Source organism: Tubulanus polymorphus, chromosome 3, assembly GCF_964204645.1.
Source record: "Tubulanus polymorphus chromosome 3, tnTubPoly1.2, whole genome shotgun sequence".
Taxonomy (NCBI): domain Eukaryota; kingdom Metazoa; phylum Nemertea; class Palaeonemertea; order Tubulaniformes; family Tubulanidae; genus Tubulanus; species Tubulanus polymorphus.
In genome coordinates, this window is record NC_134027.1 from 13,322,052 (window position 1) to 13,330,335 (window position 8,284).

General features: G+C 31.6%; 1 long non-coding RNA gene across 1 annotated transcript; it reads left to right on the forward strand.

Moving 5' to 3' along the window:
• Positions 1–6,412: 6,412 nt before the first annotated feature.
• On the forward strand, positions 6,413–7,496 carry LOC141902782 (uncharacterized). Its single transcript, XR_012618942.1, has 3 exons — positions 6,413–6,552; positions 6,698–6,730; positions 6,840–7,496. It is a non-coding gene; the product is annotated as an uncharacterized LOC141902782 (long non-coding RNA).
• The last annotated feature ends 788 nt before the right edge of the window (positions 7,497–8,284 follow it).

Sequence of the window (8,284 nt, forward strand, 5' to 3'; positions counted from 1 at the left end):
TTCCACCATAACTCGTGATAAAAAATCTTATAGTTTTATCGATAAATAATTTTAAAATGAAGCATCAGGCAGTGTAGAAAGATTTCCTAAAGGATATGTGCAGATTTATCCCAAAGTTTATCCAATCCCTACCAATACTCAACTTGATAGCAGCGTAAAGCATGAGCATGTATAGCAAGGATTGACTGACTTCTGGCAACATACTATGGACGTTACCGTACTTAAGGCCCCACTACCACTGTGTTATTAAGGAGCTTATCCGAGACCCTCAATCTCCAGTATCCGACAAAGATTTCAAGCGAATGATGCAGGTGACATAAGCGAAACTACCAATATATGTTTGAGAAGATTCCATCAGGCTGACGATGGTTGGAGAAAATATGTATGAACTATATGAGTCGTCCTATCCTACCCATCTTAAATACCGGTACTCATACCAAATACGCTGGGGTAGAGTCATTCTATACTATAAGCCATTAAATATGTCTTAAATTGGCCGACGATACGTGTTAGCCACAATTTAAAGTAAAATACAAGGAGTATATCTATGCTAGGAATCATTTAATACTCATTTCAACAGTGCGAAGATAGATACAGTAATCCCCATTATATTCTTAGTCAGTGTCGCGCATATTCTCGTGATATACAATATTTTACTGATATTGCGAGCTTGTGCCGGCCAGACATATTGCAAATAGTCATACTCATACTACATATGAGTATGTACATTTCATTCTAGTCGGTTGTACGACGATTATACGACGAGTGATCCTGAGTCGTTTTATACGTTATATACTCAATCCAATTAGGTTTATGTTGGTTTTAGGGGAAAATATGTATAAGTAGGCCTGTTACATATACAACGAGTCATTCAATGTTAGGAGTCAGTGTAGTACGAGTTTAGTGTACTTATTTAGTGTACTCATACTAGATCACGAGTCATCCTATGTGATCAGTTATTTGATATACTCATCTTGAATAGGCTTTGAATAATAAGATACTCATTTCAAAATTGGCTGACGTTGGGGTAAAAATGTATGTATATACATATTAGTTATACAACGAGTCATTTGATTGTGAGAGTCATTTATTATATACTCATATCAAATTAACATACAGTCATACATCGATTTAACACCATCCTTGGGGATTGCCGATTTTGTCGGTAAATTGCATCTGCGGGAAATCAGACTTTAGTTCCGGTTGATCAAATACCTAATATACCTGCTCAGAACGATCCATCGTTATTGTGATGGATTATGGCCGATTATTATTATCCAATTGTACTTTTTTTAGAATGAAATTTATATGTAAATCAGCCTTTCACAAACTTAAAACAAACATACATTTATGATACCCCTTGCTCCGTGAGAATAAAACACCGAACTAGGTTTGCCGTTACAGCCAATATGAATAAAAGCCACATCATAATCGATGTCAGATGGCAGACATCTCTTGAATGGATGATCGACGGGCAAAATAGTTGCGCCACGAAAACCAAGAACTGTATGTCAACGCGATTGGATTCGAATCCTTAAATAGGAAAGGATTAGTACTATTAGCCTGTGTATAAACGAATGATCGAGGACCACAATTCTAACTACCATGATTGAAATAAAACGTATGCGTCTAGGAAACTCAGACGGACTGAATCGCCACGAGGTTACTCAGTGGGCGGAGTTCAACAAGTGATAAGACACGTGTTAGATCACGTGATAGATAAACGACGCTGGCTCTCATAAAACATTTTCATTTCCTACCGTAAAGAAATTCCTTTATGAATCTATCGCTGATCGAGTTATACTTACTCTACCTAAGGACCCATTAATTATTATAATTAAAAGTTGTATATTGGCGAACAGTTAGGTCTCAAACTTGTTTTTCAGTTAACTTCGACGAGAGATTCCGGTTCTGAGGATAGATCTACCTATTTATACATTTTTGAGCATGAACAGATATGTTTCCGTGCGTCATTATATACTAGGAGCCATTGGTTTTTTTACCCAAATGGATTTTCTTTAATTTTTGGAGAAATTCTTGTGAAAAAGTGTTGCACTCAAATGGATAATTATGTTCTAGGAATCATTGTGTATACCGGTATTCATCTTGAGTGAACTGACATGATTTCTGTATATTATTCGAGCTCATATATATATTTAAATATATATACATATATACTTGACTGTGGGTCAGTTCAGGAGTCCTATACTCATCAATGGATTTTCGCTTTTGAAGATATTCAATTTAAGCATAAATATTCTTTTTTTTTTTCAAATGGACAAACTTAGGTCTGTGAACAATTATAATTGAGCAGGAAGATCTGCATACCTGTTTTAGTTGTATTGTTTTACTAGAAGAACATTTGTTATAAGGAATATGTAATCAGTAATGTGTTACAGAAGCAATAATCATGCTATTCTGCAGTACACCACATGTTGGCCACATTTTATGATTCATGTCTTATTTTAGGCTAGAAATGATACCTGTTTCCAAACATGACGGAGCTTTTTTGCGATCATTTACCGTAAAGTACATGGGTGCGTGAGTTTTCGACTAACGCTTGAGTTCAACCTTGGTAGGCCGTATAGGCGTGAGATAAATATATAGTTAATCAACTTTCAATCTCAAAATTGCCCGACACAATCACACAACAACCGATATCAAAATCAAACCTTGGTAGGTTTGTTAGGGACACCAAATCCAACAAATCAAATGATATCTACCAATCAAATGAATAACAGGATGAATCCCCATTTTAAGATCAAAATATCGTGAAGCTGAAAATATGAAATAGAACAGGTGGTTCATGTATTGGCTGCATCTCTTTTGATATCCACTACACGCCAGAAGATAAACAAGGTATTTGAATTTTGAAATCGGAAATGCAAGTACATAAAAGATGTCCATGTCTATGAAATCGAAGTGCAGAAATAATTATCATACTTTCTTTCGTGTTCGTTTTCACGTGTATGCTGGTACATCTGCATATTCCGAATGGATTGAAGTCTTCTTTTGAGTAGATCATGTAGAATGTTTTCGTTGAATATGTTACAACATCACTTATCGCACAAGCCAATATTATCTAGACGAATGCGCTACGTCTACGTGTGATTCAATCGGAAATGTCTACTATTACTTCGGTTAACTAACAAGACCGTGAATGTCAAGCATAAAGCCCTTGCTTCACTGATCACAGAGACAGTCGGGCCCTCAATTTAAACCACCACGAAAATCTCGAAGTCTTCTTTAAAAACACATAAAACCGATAAATAAAACATATTTTGATTGTGAAAATAATTTTGTAATGTAGTTAAATGAAAAAATAATTTATTATTATCATTGTACTGAATTTTGGCTAATTTCTGTTAAATCTTGTCGGAAATGAATACTGATGCGATCTTCAAGTATAGCCCTCCGCGTCAGTGATAGTGATATCCTTGCGCCATTTTGACGCATAACTGGGCCTCAAATCAAAACCCTCTATGTCGGTTTTAAGATGCAGGCGCGTATCTCAGGTAATTTCAGGTATATATATATATATATATATATATATATATATATATATATATATATATATATATATATATATATATATATATATATATATATATATATATATATATATATTGTGTTAAATTTAATATAGAATACAAATATTATATTTATACTCATACTATTCTTCCAATTCATGTGTTTAAAAGTAAAATATATATATCATTACACTCATCCACTCATCCATTCATCCACTCATCCATTCATCCAATTCATCCACTCATCCACTCATCCATCGATATGTAAATAGAAATTAATCTTTTTCATTTTCATATTTTTCTTTAAGCTTATTACGTTCTTACCCTATAATCCTTTTCAGTGTCATTGGTATAGTTCCTAAATGATTCCCGAATTTATATTTATAGAATGTTGCTCTTGAAAATATTTTTGGAATATAATTTTCGATTTCAGTTTTAGATGGATGTTTATTTAAAAATTCTCTAAAATCATCATATTTAAGTTCAAATAAGTTCATTGCATAAGTTACATTTGATTTAAAGTTATTTAACTTTTTCAATATGGTAACTATATCATTACCCGAGAAATAATCTATAAATGTTTTTCTAAACCACCGATAGTCTAATATATTCATTTTATTAAATTTCGGCTTTACAATTAATGGATTTTCTATTACATTATCTGTACCTATATGTTTAATTGAATATTTATGATTCAATTGTTTGTCATGTATTACATATTCTTTACATTTTTCACACCAAGACTTAAATACCTGTATTGCATGGGCTGAATCATTTCCACCTTTGGTTTTGATTTATAATGTTTTGCCGAATTAGCCTTTGTTATACATTCATTACAGAAGGCACAATAATTTTGATCCTCTTTGCATTTATCTTTATATATATTAGCATATGTTTTTACTAATTGTAAAATATGTTCATCTTTTTTGATGTGCAATAAATAATCATTATTATTATCAAAATCTTCTTCACAATACATACATCTGATGTTATCTTCTATTTTAGATTCAATATTATCTTCTATTTTAGTTTCATTATTAGCTTCTATTTCAGTATCAATATTTTCTTCTTTTTTTGTTTCAATATTATCTTCTATTTTTGTTTCAATATTCTTATTATTAGATGTAGAAGGTATATTATCTATATTATCATTATTATTATCTTTTTTAGTTATATCATAATTACGTTCAATTGAATATTCTTTGTATTGATTTAATTCATTTAATAAGATTGTTCAAATATATTCATTTATTCTTTTATAAGGTATTACATAATACAAATCATCATTGATTTCTTTATCAGCTTTGATTCTTTCATATAACTTACCTTCATCCATTTATTATATTAATTTTTATTTAAACTAAAATTTTAATACATAACACTATTAAATTGAGAATTAACAATATTTAATTGCGCGTCAGATATAATATAAATGTGCATTTTGAAATTTAAGCTTCCTTTTTTCTTTGCCATGAATAATTGTATTCCATCTTAAGTGTTCTGTAATTTTTTCCCAGAACCATGTAATAAGTTATCCTCTGTTGTTCTAAAATCTAACCATAATGCGTATTTATTACCGGTATAATAATCAATTTGATTAATATTACAATCTTCAGATGGTTTCATTTTTTCAAATGTTTTCTAATTTCTGGCCCCTGATCAATCATTCTCATTCCTTGACAGAATATCTTATTAGCTATGCCTTCAATTGTTATTTCTACTTTTGTTATTTCAGGATTATAATACTTATCAACCCGTATTGCACCATTTATATCCCATATCTTTAACAACGCTAGATAATACAATTTCATTAACAGGAGCAAATGTTATTTCAAATATAATATCTTCTTGAATTGCATATTTATATAAAGGTGCATTATTATTTATCAATTCAAAATCTAATGGAATTTTATATTTACTACCATAAATCTTTTTTATCAAATTATCTGCGGTACGAGTTACTATTGTGTCATTAGCTCCTGATCTTAATTTATTATGGTTTTCTGATTGGATGCCTTGAAATATCATATTATTTCTATTTTCTTTTGTTAACCATAAATCTTTATAATGCATTAATAAATTATAATCATCTAATGAAAAAACTGTTTCTGGTCCAATCTTTATGGTTAATTTTTTAATCAAATATCTTCAAACATTATCAACAACATGATTATTATCATGGCCAGTTACTTTTATATCGGCTGATAAATAAATACTATTTGGAACATAAAATCGTATTTTATGTTAATCGAGGGATTCTCATATATTAAGTTTCATCGGGATTAATATTAGAAGGATTATGAGTAATTATATGATGAGATCTCTCTGCTTGAATAGCATTCGATATAAAACCAACAATCGATGCAATAACTCCAGGTAAAACTGCAGCAGATTTTTTAGATAGTTCCCATAAATATTTTTCATTCTTTTTAACTAATACTAATGATGATTCAACTCCAATTATTTTGTTTTAAGATTATGCTAAGAAAAGCAATTCAGATGAAATCATGGCTCGACTGGAGGAACTGAAGAAAAAATGACTCAATAAGGTATAGGAATAAAGCCTGCCTAGAAAAATGTGCATCTAAAGGTTTTAAGTGAAGAGTATTTATCCAGAGAAAGTCGCTTTATATATATTTTCATTATTATGCACTGTCTTTTAGGACACGAAGGCCGGAACTGTCTGTAAAGCAAAGAAATTAAAAACAACCACCTCTTCTGATTCTGGGACAAAGAAGGTAGAGTTGGGGTGGAAGACTTTCGATCCATCAAAAAAAAACCTTATAAACAGAAAAGAGTGTTGGTGGAGCACGAAGCTGGGCATTTGGAAAAGCATCTACTTCAGATGTTATTTTAGCAAGATGTATTCAGCTGTACGATATTGAATCATCGATGTTTCAGTGCAATCTAGCTACTCCATCTGTAGGATACTGGATGATACATTTAGACTCGGAGAGTATATCGAAAAAGAAGGTCTCACTAATGCCCCATGCCGCTTAATTCTTTATACGCGTGAACAAAGGTGAGCAAATGGATTGAGTTTTTGTATATATTGATAAATTTGTATTGTCCAAATTTGAGCTTGATTTATACTTTCTTAAGATATAAACATGCGGCTTTTAAGATGTTTCATTTTCATTTTTTCATGACAACCCATTTTAATCAAGCACAGCGGAGCTATATCAGCTGATAGACTGCGGGTATATTTTTTCTCTCCACCATCTTGAAATGTGAAGACCATCAGTCAATTTAGAAAAAAAGCTATATCATTTGTTTTGTAGTAAAAAACCAGATCATTTGTATTTTTAGTAAAAAACCAGATGATGAAGAACCAGATGTTCAAATAGCTGATCATGATGAAAACGTTGGTGAACAAAGCAATACAGAAATAAAAGAGCGGAACAAGATATGACATGTACCTACATCAGTGTAGATATCGATGATGTAACTTATTATTTGCAGAATGAGAAAGACAAGGAAACAGAGCCTGTATATGTTGAAAACGACGTAAAAACATTTGAAAATTATGATAAAAATAAATATGTCCCCGTGTATAGTGAAGTGTCCCATGTTCACTATTTTCTTCAAAATCATGCGAAAAACAGTGCCGAAAAAAGTTAGCCCATGGGAAGAGTTTGTACTGCTTACCCATCAGGAGCTGCATGAATTGAACACCTTTAAATTAGGATTAGACATACGTACCCAACATTGTTCTGGTTACACCACCTTTAATATACTGTACATTTACTCTGCAGTTAATTAACTTGTATGACGATGTCACTATCCTTTGCGAGAAAGTCTGGAAGCTAAAGCCCTCTGCCAAGCAACGATATGATGAATGGGTGGCAGATCAGAAGTCGAAATTGTAGTTCATGTATAAGTGTTTATATCTATGCAGATATTGATATGTATGCATTTAACGTAAATGTACATGCTATGGTATAGGTCTCAATGGGCCAGTATTAACACAGGGGATTACAATGATTATAATATAATTTTTTAAGATGATACACAGTATTGCAATTTTCTTAGTTTTGTTTTTATGTTGCGTGTTATTCGAAAGTGATTAATAATAGATTTATACTAGTAAAAGCTTGTAATAGTTAAATTTACTTTCAGTCCACTTATTAATCTCTCGAGAATTTTGTAGAGAATTTATTTTCAAGAATAAAAGACATGTCGATGTCTCAGTATTTTTAATAAATCCCGTATAGGTCGGATCTTTTCAGAACAAGGGTTTTTCTTCGGAAACAACTGTTACATTGTAAATATGGTAAAAATGGTCACGATACAGCTTCAATGTAGTAGTAGAATCCTGTGGAAGAGTTAACTTCCTGTCATTTAATACAACCAAAACGGTAACGGTATGTGATTCATTATATTATTTTGAAAAATTGTGTACAATTTTAACGCATGTAGTCATCCCAAATGGGGTTTTATTTTTTTGTGATAGAAAATAAAGTAAACGAACTGTTCAATCGTTTTGTTTCTTCGTAAAATGGGTAAAACAATAAATCACAAAATATTTTGAAGAAATTTGCAATGAAGTTCAAGTGCTACAGAGCAGTAAGTTGGTAATGCCCAATCACTTAATAGACATATCTCAAGGTATAAAACGGCTATATCGTCCGAACAGCCATATGTATTTAATGGTGGTCCAGCAATAGCAAAACACTAATCGAATATCTCCCTGTCCAGTGGAAACTTATAGTCAATTGTATCGTATAGCACAGGCATTTTGTAGATCACACCGG